Here is a 14,400-nt window from a genome sequence, read left to right as displayed (position 1 = left end):
TACTGGTAGATATTTTTTTATAAATTGATATTTTGCTGAAGTGATGCTGCAATGCAGCACAGCTGAAAATAATTTGTGCAATGGATAATTTTAAAAGAATAATCTTCTGCAGATACAAAGTAATCAACATATTTCTTCAACAAATATAATTTCAACAGTGGAAATAATCATTTAATGTAGCCTGTTAAGCTGCATATGAGCTAATAATTGCTAATAACTGAGAATATTTTTAGAAACTTCTGAAAATGTATTGTATTTCTTACATAAAAAACAAAAAATATTTTTTGCATCCTTTGTATGACCACATTAGTTTCACCTGTTTCAACTCCTATGTAATTTTCAGATTCTCCTGCTAAATTTAAGGCAGTATCAAGCACATATATATGAGGCAGAGGAAGTGTCAAGGTGAACAGTACTCTATTCTATCAAAGTCAGATTTGTCACACTTTGCAAGGTATTTATGACACCAAGTTTTGATTAGCACAGCACTGAAAACTAAGTTGCAAACCATAAAAAGTGTCAGTTGGCACTAAAAAAAGCTGTCTGCTGAACAAATTGAGCCACAGTTAACACAGCTGTATGGACCCCAGTCCATTTTCTTAATTTGCAAATTCTTTCCTGAAGCTGTCTTCTCTTTGCGGCTGCATCTTCTCTCCAGCTCTTTTAACTTTTAATGTGTAGATATTAGCTGAGATGATTAGTCTTATGAGATAATGGAAAGTAGAGGGATCTGTAATTTGCTATTTATTCCTCCCTGTCCTGTCACTACATGCCCTTGTGAAAGGTTCCTCCCCAGCTCTCTTGTAGGCTCCCTTTAAGTACTGGAAGGCTGCTATAAGGTCTCCCTGGAGCCTTCCCCTCTTCTGAACAGCCCCAACTCTCTCAGCTTGACTTCATAGGACAGGTGTTCCAGCCCTCTGATCCTCTTTGTGACCTGTTCTGAATTTGTTCCAATGGGTCTATGTCTTTCTTGTGCTGGGAGCCCCAGACCATGACAATTCAGTTTAGGCAGCCCACTTGAGTCTGTCCCTTTCTTATTTTCTATTTTCCATCTTGAGTACTCCAGTATTCAAGGAGGTTTGTGGGAATCACAGTTTATGCGAATTTAATCATCTGCATTGTAATTTCTACTGCTGGAACCGAGCAGTTACATTTCACAGTTTTGAATATCATATAACTGAAGTCCTTTGGTTGAATGCCTGCCTAGCTCAGTTAGTTTAATGCAACTGCACCACAGAATGCAAATGTTGCAAAGAAAAAATATGTTCAAAACAACAAGCAAGTCAATGTGAATTCATAAAGCAAAATGACATTTCAACCCAGTGCATTATTTAATAAGTGTAATTGTTTTAATCACCACACAGCATAGAAATATAACTTAAATTAGAAAAATGTATTAAAAGTTATATACCATAAATGATAAATCATAAATCATAGGTAAATCTAAAACCAATTGCCAAACTCAGGCAGAAATGTCAATGAATTAGTAGACACTTGTGATGTTCTAAACTCATAAATGCAAACCCAGATACTTCATTAAAGAAAAAAAAGACATTTTGCCTGTAGTGATATATATCGGCTGATTATTTATTGCCCTGACTCTTATTTGTCATGTGTAATAGTCCTAAAATCTTCAAATTTTTCACAGCACTACTTGCATACCAATAGTCTTCTTCTTCCATTACAAAGTTTTATTGTATATCGATTAATGTTTCTACATTGTAATGATTATTCTGTGATTTTTCTTCTACTAATATTCCTTTTTTCAGCCTTCCTACTGCAGAATTGAAAGACTGTTCATATGAAATATGAAGGAATCCACTGAGAATTCAGGTATACACTCATGGGACAAGATGACTATTCTTATATTTTCTTTTGGCATCCCCTACTGGTGTACAGCTGTGAAGACTCCTCCGTGACACAAGATCTCAAAAGGGCTACTGTGCTTCTTTGTCTGAGACCTTCAGAATGTCAAAAATAGCTAAAGTAATGGCAGAATAATGTGAAAATATTTATATTCTCTTCAAGCAACATAATTTCATTGCTTCAGTGAATATAACATCTCCTTAAACAGTACATCTAATTACACTACTTGTTTCACATAGGTTTATTTTATCTCCTTGATTTAATTTTGGGTTTTGTTTTTGGGGTTGTTTGGTGTTTTTTTTAAAGCTTAATAACAGATAAATAAATGTTGAATTTTTCATTCAAATAATGTCATGATAAATGTGCTTTTGTGATGATGCAGTGAGGCAGTGTATAATTCTCCATCAATTCATGAGTCATGGGAAGATGAAAAATCTGCATGAATATTCCAGCTCCCTTCCTTGAGAACTGGGACAGAAATTTTCCTCACTTTTAGAATAATCCTATCATATGTCATCCTCCCAGAAAGAAGGGAAAAACAATAGTGACATTAACATATTTCCATTTATTTTAGCTGTAGTGTTTCCTAATTCAGAAACCTTCCCACCTCACTTTAGACACCTAGCATATCTGAAATCACGATCAAATCAGGCTCCCTAAAAAAATCAAAGGAGATAAACTAGCATTTCAGATTAACAATCTAGGGATTCTCTATTCACTACAGAAATGTTGGTCAGGTGCACTTTTAGATAAAATTTTTCTAGGAGACCAAGCATAAACTGTTTTCTCACCACTATTAAACACGCTTATGTGAGTTTTCTTGCTAAAGGATCTCAGAAGTGGGCAACCCTTATCTGGTTTATGATCATAGGGTGTGCACATGAATAAGGGCTGAAGGATCTTTCTGTGGATTCTTACTAAGCACAAAAATTAAATAATTTCCAATAGAAATCAAATAGTATAGTACTGAATAGCTGGGTGTTGATCAATGACACTTTCTAAATGACAAATGATTTCCAATTGCAGATTTTGTTCATTCTTTGAATGTTCATTAATCTCTAGTGAGGATAAGATGGGAGTATGTACTGCTAAATATTAATACTTCCCATTAATCTTAAAATGCAATTATGATTTTAAGTTAGATGGAAAATAATATTATCATATGTGTCCTGTCAGGCTATCTATTAGACAGGATTAGTCTTCTCCTTTTATCATCGACTTCTTCGGCTCTTTGCCTACACATATCTTTCTTTTTTTAATCAAAATATAATTTCTTCAAAGATAAAGTTCACTCATATTTAAATAAAATAAGTAAATATCAGTCATATTAAACCTCTCTCCCTTTCTGTTTTGATTTTTTTTTACTGTAGATTATTAATATTTCTCTGGAGTATAATATGACTTTTTTTGCAGATGGGAATTGTGAGGCGTAGACAGCAATCCCACTAGACAGTACAGAAGAACAAAGCCTGTGCTGTGATGAGAGAGTTTAAACAAGAGGACACAGTAAAGCTTTGCCACCTAAGTCCGAGATCAGAGAACTGTCGCTTGAAGAAAATAACATATAACTGCATCAAAATTGATTTCTTTAAAAGTACTGCATCGTTAACCGCAAACCAGTGTGTTTGTCTATACAGTTATCCTACTTCCTGCAGTTCTTAGAGTGAACTGAAACAAATTTCCTTGTATTTCAGAGGGTCAAGTATTTCATTACCTCTGTACGGCAAACTACACCACCAGGTAGACCAACATCCACACTGGACTCAAATCTTGTTTCTTCTGAAATTTTTTATTGAAATCAGATGCATCCCTTCTCTTGATGTCTAGAATGTTTTATAACATTTAGGCAATAATACAATGTGGTATCAACTGTTACTCTGTTACAGATATAGTGAAGGAGAAAGTTAAGTTTCTAGTTTTCATCTTCAAAGTATATCTGACTTGGCTGCCATGCATGTTCAATATTTTTTGCCTATTCCACTTGATTAAACATTTGTGTTCCTGTGAAATTACACGTCTTTTTTATGCTCTTTAAAACCTTATTTTAGTCCAAAACCAAGCGCAATTTTTGTTCAGGCAGATGACACATAGGTTGCTGTTTCACTGTAGTCTAGAACAAATACAGCAAGAAGTTATTTTTCTTTTCTTTATTAGAGAAAAATAGATGGTTGGAGGTCCTGTCACTCTCAAGATATGGAAAAGTATTGAACTGACATCATATGTTTCATTGAATATTAGTTTCTGGGGACGCAAACATGACACTGCAGTCACCCAAAACCTTTGACAAATATTTTTGGGTTTATACTGTATCTCTTCATAAAGCTAAAACCAGTTCAAATCTTTTATCCTACTTCAGGGTAACAGTCACTCAACTGAAGCACAGGGGTTACTCAAGAAGCATAAATTCATTCCAACTGCCGTTTTTTGCTGTTAATACTTCCCTCAAGGTAAACAAACAGCTTGTATCAGAAGTCAAACCCTGTGAAATGTTCTATAAAAAACCCATACACACACATAATAAACAGTAATAATAAAATTATCTATTACAATTCCATAACTTATGGTTCATAGAGTTAATATGAAATAATCACACATTTAGTCCCTGGAGGTGTTTAAGATAAGACTGGATATGGCACTTAGTGCCATGGTCTAGCTGATAAGGTGGTGTTAGGTCATAGGTTGAACTCGATGATCTCAGAGGTCTTTTCCAAAGTAGTTGATTCTGTGATTTCAAGTTCATAAAACAGACATTTATAAACTCAATTAATTAGAATTGAGTAGGGCTTGGTGTTTGTTGATTCAATACAATAGTCAAAGCTGCAAAGTGAAACCCTAACTTAACATGTGGGTTTCTGTTACACTTCTCCCAGATTCAAGGAAAGACTATGTACTCCACAAGTGTTTTCTGGATGTGGAAAGAAAATCCTAGAAACAGTGGTTTAAATAGCTGTAACATTTCTCAGCAGTTTAACGCTAGCTACCTACCTGCTGCAGTTATTTCACTTTGACTTCTGGTTTTCCATTCCTTTCATTCCTTTTATTCTGATGGCTACTGTGCCATCATTTATGATGCAGTAGGGGTAGGACATTTGCAACATGTTTCCTCATCAACTAGAACACCACATAGTTCATATTTACTGAGACAGAGGCAAAACTGGTTTAAGACTTTTGCCATTAAAATTGGATCAAATTAAAAGATAAACTCCCCATGCCTAGTGTCAAGTAGATATTACAATTTTAAGTATCTTTCTTATTTTTTCTGGAAAGAATGTCTTGTTAGTATATCCTAGCTATCTCTCATGGGCCAGGGAAGTTAATAAATAACTAAACATTCAAGTTATGAGAGTCTTTCAACCCTAACAACCTCTGGTTCAAATTATTCTCAAAAAAGGGCTCAAAGAATGTCCTAAAGTTTTTAGTCATAAAATTTACAGAATAGAATGGGAAAAAAACCCACACAGGGTAAGTTGATGCATTAATTTTTAATATAGTCTTCTTTACATGCACAGGACAGCTATTGTCTGAATCGTAACAAGGGTGTAGAGTCAGCAGTGTGTTTCTGGCCTCAATATGCAAACTTTCGCCTATTAGACAGTCTATTCTGAATGTTGAAACTTAGCTCGGCTTTTTTCTCCCCTTTTATAAAAGAAAGGATTTTTAAGATATTCAGGTTTTTTCCTTAGAATATGACATTTTATTCTGGTTCCAGTTTAAGAAAAGATAAGTGCATATATATCTATGTTAGTATATATTAATTGCATAGATATGACAGAGTATGACATCTAGACAGACAAGATCAATCCTACAATTTTAATTTTACAATGTTTACTTGCATAACGATTGGATTTTTTAATCCACTGAAATTAACAAAACTTCTTTTATTTAAATGCAAAAGGAAAGATTTATCCACTTATTATATTATAAACAAATTCTTCACATGATTCTTAATAAAAGAACCACTGAAACTGCTGAGAAATTTTCGGTTCTTTCCAATAGGCTTTATATAAAGCTGATTGTCAGCAGCAAATATCTGCAGTGCAGAAATAATTATCTTTTCTCACATTTGTGACATTTTACAGAGACTTGTTTATACTTGTGCCACTGTGATCCAACAAGAACTCAGTACAACCCATATATCCTTCAAAGACTGAAAGCATGCTTCTTTTTAATTACATATGTATGTTTGCATGTTTGCAATGACAGTGTAAGTGCTGATTGATTTTGCGTGTTCCGTCACTTCTCATTTCACTCCTACTCTATAGTTAATTGAATGTGTATGCCTCACTAATCCAGTAGCCTTCTATGGTGGAGTGACTGCAGCAATGGACAGAGAAAAAGCTATGGATGTCATCTACCTGAACTTCTGTAAGGCCTTTGATGAGGTCCTGCACAACATTCTTACTTCTCTGTTGGAGAGATGTGGATTTGTTGGCTGAACTGTTGGATAAAGAATTGGATGGATGAATGTGTTCAAAGAGTTACAGTCAATGGCTCGATGGATAAAGTCTCCCTCAGGCTTCTGCACTAGGACCAATACTATTTAATATCTTTATCAGTGATGTAGACAGTGGAATTGAGTGTATCCTCAGCAAGTTAGCAGATGACACCATGTGGTTGACATGCCTGAGGGATGGGATGCCATCCAGAGGGACCTGGATAGGCTGGAGGAGTAAGCCTATGTAAACCTACTGTAGTTCAACAGGGCCAAGTGAAAAGTCTTTGCATCTGGGTCAGGACAATCCCAAGCATGAAAGTATTAAAAGCAACCAGAGAGAGAAGGATTTAGGGATATTGATGGATGAAAAATTGGACATGAGGTGCCATTGTACACTTACAGATCAAAAAGCCAAGCTTATTCTGAACTGCATCAAAAGAAGCATGGACATCAGGTCAAGGAAGGGGATTCTCCCCTTCTACTCTGCTCTCATGAGACCAAACCTGGAGTACTGTATCCAGCTCTGGATTCCTCAGTAAAGGAAAGATATGGACTTGCTGAAGTGAGTCCAGAGAAGGGCCATGAAAATGATCGGAGAAATGGAACTACTCTCCTATGAGGAAAGGCTGAGAGAGTTGGTGTTGTTTAGCCTGGAGAAGAGAAGACTTTGGGGAGACCTCATTGCAACCTTTTATTATATAAAGGCAGCCAATAGGAAAGATGGAGAAAGACTTTTTACCAAAGATCTGTAGTGATAGGACAAGGAGAAATGGCTTTAAACTGAGAGAATATAGGTTTAGATTGGATGTAAGGAAGAGGGTTTTTTTAGAATAAGAGTTTAGAGACACTGGAAAAAGTAGAGCAGAAAGGTTGTAGATGCCCCATCTTTGTTCAAGGTCAGGTTAGAGGGGGCTTTTAGCAACCAGATCTAGTGTCAAATGTCTGTCCCTGGGGAAGGTGGTTAGGACTGGAAAATCTCTAAAGGTCCCTTCCCACTCAAAGCATTCTCTGATTCTATGATTGTACATATGAGTGACATCATCTTTTATTGTATTCATACAGGCAGAACAGTATAGAGAAAATTTAAAATCTGTTTACTTTGAATTTAGAGTCATGTGACTTTGATCCTTAATATATAACCGATAGCACGCATTTTTTAACATTGTAAGTGCCACACTGAATGAAACATTATCAGTGCTTTCTAACTATTTTATTCTAAAGTCTAGAATAGAAATGGGAAATATTTTTAGATTGTAGGCATTACCACAATACTTACATAATGCACAGAATTTAAAAAATATGCCAAACAGTTCTATAGACAACTGTGCTTTTATTTCAAGTGTGATGCAGTAATTGATTCCACTGTTTTCCAATATCCATGTTTTTTTTAAAAAACAAGCAAATAAATACAGGCAAATATGTGACTAATTTTAAACCTTCCTAAGAAGGTAAACTATGTCCTCCTCCGAAATTTAGCTCATTAAGGTCTTGTTCCTGCAGATCTTTCTGAGGTGTATAGTACCCAGTGTACACACAAACCCAACCCCCACCTTCCCCAACACATGTTACTGCCAAACAACAGTAAATATCAGATTCCAGAGCACATTGAAGAGGCAGGGACCAGATGTGTCTATGGAGACAGAGGCTTAATTACAGACCTCAACTGAACTAGTAAGATCCTGATTAATTGTGCATCCTCCTTTGATAATTTAGCCCAGCTGCTCTGTGGCTATGTTTATGCTTTTAATAGAAAGATGGACAGCAATGTACAAAATAATGCTTAATACTGCCCAATACATAGTTGCACAGGGTAACAGAAATCAGTTTGGTTTTGTTTGCTGATAAAAGCAGATTGAGTAACTGAAATGATAGGCTCATTTAGATTACACCAAAGTCACTTATTCTCCCAGTAATGTCAATGCTCTGGTTTATTAATAGATGAGCCACTCCAAAATTTACATTTTTAAAGGAACACTTCACTGCAAGTAGACAAGGAAACAGGTTGCAGTGTATTTTCCTATAACAGGAAGGGATCTAAATGCATATAATTATATGTCAGCATACAGATGTTATTTTTCCTTTGATGAGTACATGCTGTAGAAATCTGCAATTAAAAACCTGATGTTTAAGTTAACATTGTTATTGTCAAGCTAAACCTCCTTAAAACTTGTGATATCCATGAAGAAAAATTATGAAATTCTTATTAGATGAGAAATTGGTGTTTTCCTCTAGTGTGTGCTAACTATAAATGATTAACAGAAGCAAGTTAATCAAGAACAAGAACTGAAGACGTGTAAAGCTCAGACTTACTTATCTCTTCTATCTTTTCCTTCAGCCCTTAGTACTAAAACTGTGTCAGGACACATAGTCCTTTCTTCTTGCACATGTGCTTCCTAAGTTCCTGGATAAACAAAATTACTATAAAGGATGATTTTAAAACTTGGAGCAACCCCATGTCTGTTTTGCCCTTGAGTTCAGCCTGGTCTCCATGTAGGGAGGAGCCAGAAAAGTAATTTGAAATAACTGTTTGTTCTTCTGAATTCAGATCATTTAACCCCTCAAATAAAGATTATTAATTCCTTGCTCTCACTTTTTTCAGCTTTTAAATTACACAGGAGAAAACTGACATAGAAGGTGAAAATCACGAGCAGAAGGCCCTTAAGACTATGTCAATACCATTAAAGAAACTATAAATAGTGCTTGTCTGGGGGCTAGGTATTTTTGAGATGGCCTACAATATGTTTTTCCTATGGTTCAAGTAGCATTTTCCTAAGCAACCTCATCATGGTTTGGGGATACAAAATTGCAGGGATCATTACCAAATGGTGGTACAGATGAATAAAGTCTACTGAGGGGCAGAGAGTCTGAATGCATGAAGTTAAATGCTCCATGCCACTTGATCCCAGCACCAGAAAATACTTCTTACTCTGTTTCATTTATTAGTATGCAAAACAAAAAGCCCATATAGGAAGCTATTGTAGGGATAAAGTCAGCATTACAGCTTAATAGAAAGTGTCCATGGCTCCGTCCCTATTCCTGAATTCAAAGGGACACTGTGTACTTAAAATGGAAAGGGTTTACACATCATTTAGGGGGCAGAGTGAGTAACCTGTCCAGATCATTTGCCCAATCTACTAGAAGTAAAACAGGGGGGGAGAAGATGGGGTACAGTGTTTTAAGATGGGGTACAGTGTTATTACATTCAATATAAGCATGCATTTTAGAGGGAATGATATAAGTTCTTTACAAAACTATGTGCATATCTTTGTGTTACAGGAAAGCCTGACTGGAATATTTGAAAATGTGAGCTGCAGTCTAGCAGTCACAGTTCATATTCCTCATTTTGATTCCTAACTTCACCTCACTCTTATGCAGTGAGAACATGGAGGCAATTAAAATGATCCAGATATAAAATTTATGATTGGAAGCCATATTTAGTGAAAAACCTTTCAATGCAATCTCAGTTAAGAAGATATTTTGGTTGGTAAAAATGAAATGCTTAAAAAATGAAAAGTTCTGCAATGGGATATTTAGGGGGAATTGTTTATAATCAAATAAGATTTTATTCATTCAACTGAAAATATTAATTGCTATAATTAATTTTATTATCTGATAAATAAAAAATGACAGTGTGATAAAGTATCTGTAGTTTAATTATAAACAACCTTACTACATTATGTTTTTGTTCTATTCCATATTAGTAACTTCAACATCACAGTATCTAAGTCTCTTCTAGAGAAAATTATATAACTCACCTCTACTGCTCGTACCTAATATACGAAGTTAATATTTCTGAAGGAGTAAAGATATAAAGGGAGACATGAGACACAGAGAAAATAAAGTGGGTAATTTGGAGGAAGGCAAAAGGAATGGAAGGAGTAATGAAGTAGAATGTCTGCAGCAAATGGACACGAAATTTTCAGGCTGTAGAACTCCTGACTCAGTGAATAGAAACAGGGAAAGAAAGAAAAACAGTCTCAAATCATACTAAGGAATTTACTATTACTAAGGAATTTACCATTTGCTTATATTTGTATTCTTTGTAATACCTGGATTTGAAAGTATTTGATGACAACACCTGGTGTTTTTATTTGATGATAAGAGCTGGTGTTTTGATTCTAATGAAAATACATTATTCATGTTACACCATTTGCTCTGTATCAGGGGTAAGTTGATCCTTACGGTCAAGTCCTGGAGTTGCTGCATTGTGTGTGTAGATATCTATTTATCTATCAATCTATCCATCTATCTATCTATCTATCTATCTATCTAATCTATACATACTTACAAACATCTTAAATTTCTTAAAATAATTATTTTTCATTTTGTATATTAGTCTCTTGATGTGAATGTCTCTGGAGCTTTCAGGCCTTTCTTCTTCATATTTCTACCATTCTGTGTCTAGGTCTGGAAATAATATAATAATGTCAATACTCTTTAGCTATAGTGATATAAAAATATATATGAAGAGGTTGTGTCCAAATGCTTTCTGCCTTTTTCAATCTAATCATCTGGCCTAATAAAAATATTTCCTGTTATCTCCATCTTACACTTCCAATGGCAAAAATATGAGAATAAATTTGAAATCAAATTACTTCCTCGAACTTATTTTATTTAGTAATATGTAAAATTTTAACTGAGTATCTAAAACCAAAATTAACAAAATCAATGCCTGTTTCATTTTGGTTTACTTTTATTAAATTTCATTTCAGCAATAGAAAATTAGTACAATTTTATTGTATCGATAGTTAATATTCAATATTTTAAGCATTGTGAAAGTTTCTTTTTATGCTAGCAAAATAAATTAAAAAACAAAAGATTTTTTCTTTTCCTGTCATATACAAATAGAAGGAAACAGAGAACCTCTATGAGCTTAGATGGCACATTTATTGACTTAAATTTAGCAAACCAGATAATTTTTTTTCAATACTGAAAAATTCTGAGCAAAATTGGTCTATCATACACTTGAGGCAGCCAAAATTATTTAAACAGGAGTGGATCAAAGGTGAAATTCACCATATGCAGAAGGTCTGTTTAGGACTCATGAAGAATTTATATTCTGCCTTATTTTCAAGATGCCAATGTTTTGAAGCTGTTTCCTGAACACAGAACTTTTTAAAATATTTTTAACAATACAAGGTTTTGATATCCTACATGAAACAGTATTTCACAACTGATGATACAAACACCTGAATTCAATTTTGAATTTTACTGCTGTTCTTATTAAACTTCACTTAGCAAGTAGAAGTAAAAAAAAAAAAAAAAAAAAAAAAAAAGAAAAAGAAATAAACTCTTATTTGGAATTCCAGATAGGTTGGTGAACATGGATGGACATTTTACTGATGAAACAGTAAATTTATAAACTGTTTACCTTTGATTCTTATTATTATATTTCCACACATGGGATTAGCAATTTATAGCAGTTCACCTAGAGCTATAGAGGAGAAATTTTATGTTTTTACCTGTATAGTTTTTCTTGCCCAGAAGTGTACTGGAAGAGACTGTAACATATCAGGGTGGGAGAAGTGTAGCTGAAGTGCTTTAATGTGAAGCAAGTCTGGAATGCAAAGCAGCTGTTGTGAGGACCAGCATTTACATCAGTATGTAGAGCAGGCAAAACCCAGGCAAAAAAATCACCTTCACCCTTGCCTGTTCTTCTCCTCCTCTGTTGTGCTTGTCTGCACCTTCTGTTTTAAAAGAAGCAGTACAAAATATACCCCATTGTCAAATACATCATGATATGAAGTGTATTTTAAGCATTTCAAAACTGGAGAAAACTTTTGCACATATGAAAACCTTTCACATATGTGACACGACTACAGAGTCTGGCAAATGAATATTCAAATACCTGTAATACAACCAAAGAGATTGCCATATGATTTAAACCATTTTCTTCTAACTAAAATTATTCTTTTTAAGTCTCTAATCCTAAATGAAACTTAATGAATTGTACCTCAAATGCTGACTAAATACTTATACATAGATTTCCCAATTTGGCAAGCTAGCTTATCTTTGATAGATTTAGGTTTGAGATTACTAAAAGCCTGGACCTGATAAAAGAGTTTATTTTGTTTTGTTTGATTGAAAGGATTTTACAAAACTTGCTGTTATGATAGTATTTTGTGGGTTTTCTGATGTTGAGTCATTAAGATCTTACTCTTGCACTGGTTATTAAATATTTCTCTGGTTTTTTAAGCCTATCACAGTTTTATCAAAAATTTAAAAAAATAATTTTCTTTTTGAAATTTAGCTTATGAAGTATATCACTAGAGGGAGAAAAATATTAAATACACCTATAATTAATTCAGCGTTTGTTGCAGATCTTCCCATTTTATTACTCTCTCTACATCAGTAACAAGTTTGTTGCACACACTGGTTTGGTTGTGCTGATTTTCTTCCTGATATTTCAGCAATACATTCTCAGTAATTCCTTTAGATGAATCCGTATCCAGCTGAGACTTCTCATTCTCCAGGAATTTTTCTCATTGTGTGTAAATGGTCCTATTTTAAGTGCTGATAGAGAGTTTGATGAGTTGTTCAAATGGAGATGTTTAACATTATTTGAAATGCCACAGTGTTTCCAAAAGATGCAAACAGAGCTGTAATTTATGACACTTCTGGGTTGGTTGGAGGCTGGGCAGCATGCCACAGGGCAGGCTATTAAATAAGACCTGAAATGAATCACATTCTTTTTTAACAATATTGAAATACAGTTTTGTGGAACTAATGTTTTCAGAAATGTCAAGGCTTGCAATTTAAAATATTGGGGTCTGACATGGCAGACAATATTTATATTTGCATCCTATAAAATCAAAATACATTTTTAGAGGAAAAAACTAAATACATATTTCAACTATCCACAACAAAGGCCTGAGAACCTCAGGATATCTATCAAAGGTAAAAATTTTTCAGTTCATGTAATTTGAACAAAATCAAGATGAAAGTGATTTATTGATTTATTGATGACAAGTAATTAACAAGCAATTGGTGAATACACAGTCAAGGTTAATAACAACAATACAGAAGATAAACCACACTACTAGAGAATTGAAAAAGTCAATAAATACTTATTTCTAAACACCCCTCTGTAGCCAGTGACCTTCTCTCTGTCTCTCTATCCCCACACATAGAAACACACTCATTCAGACAAAGGTACAGGTGATGAAGATCACCAGCATCCCATTGCCTGGGAATAGGGGTTTCCCTCCATGCTCACCCTTCTCGTGAGAGATGAGGGTCCCTTGACCACGAGTGCACCCCTGCCACTCCCAGCACCTTGCCAGTGAATGCTCTGCTGAGAAAGCACTCCACAGGCTCACGTTCACACAACCAAGGTGTGATTCCTGTCTTGTTGCCCTGATTATTGCACTCCAAAATACCACTCCACTCGAGAACACAACTGCTCATGCTGGCCCACTCGAAGGTAGAAAAATTTTTGTATAAATTTTCACGCTTTGTTTATGCTTATTTCAAGCTATCTCATTCTTTGTTTCAAAAGTAATTTTGAAATTGGGTTTAACTGATGCAGTGAAAACTTACTTCAGAAAGATATTTAGGAAGTTCAACTTACTTTAAGAGGAAACTTGTGTGGCTTGATTGGTCCACAAGTCCCTTTGTTTCCTGTGAATGCTTTCCAAGCTGCCAGATTACTGCCAGGATTTATATTTACCTTTATTTTAAAAAATAATATTATTTTCAAGCAAAATAGAAAGTAGTTTGGAACTCAGATTGCTAGAATAGGACAACATTTCAGATTCCGGACATCTGTCTTTGAAATTGGAATTCAGCTCTTAGGTGTAGACATCTTTCTACAGACCTTGTCTACCTTTGTTTCTTCAAGTGATCTTGGTGACTAAAGTCTGAGTATAGTCAGAGGAAAACAAAAATAATACAATTAATGGATTTGATTCAGTTGCCCACACACAAGGCACCCATTGTCACTTGAGAGCACTGTGGTTACCCTTCCTCTGCAGCAACTGCTATTGAAGATTAATTTAGATCCCATATATGTCCTCTGAGAAAACTGTCCGTTCATTTGGTTGCTGTCAATAACTTTAAAGCATACTGGTTGACATTAAGTTCTTATGTGTATGTCACTA

General features: G+C 34.7%; 1 long non-coding RNA gene across 1 annotated transcript; it reads left to right on the top strand.

Moving 5' to 3' along the window:
* Positions 1 to 915: 915 nt before the first annotated feature.
* On the top strand, positions 916 to 6,022 carry LOC127467926 (uncharacterized). The gene is made up of 4 exons (XR_007903352.1): positions 916 to 1,077; positions 1,770 to 1,833; positions 4,223 to 4,313; positions 5,946 to 6,022. It is a non-coding gene; the product is annotated as an uncharacterized LOC127467926 (long non-coding RNA).
* Positions 6,023 to 14,400: the final 8,378 nt, after the last annotated feature.

This window comes from Manacus candei, unplaced genomic scaffold, assembly GCF_025592945.1.
Source record: "Manacus candei isolate 608988 ecotype Guabito, Panama unplaced genomic scaffold, ASM2559294v1 h1tg000014l, whole genome shotgun sequence".
Taxonomy (NCBI): Eukaryota; Metazoa; Chordata; class Aves; order Passeriformes; family Pipridae; genus Manacus; species Manacus candei.
Note: the sequence above shows the minus strand (reverse complement) of the source record. Positions and strands in the feature narration are given on the sequence as shown.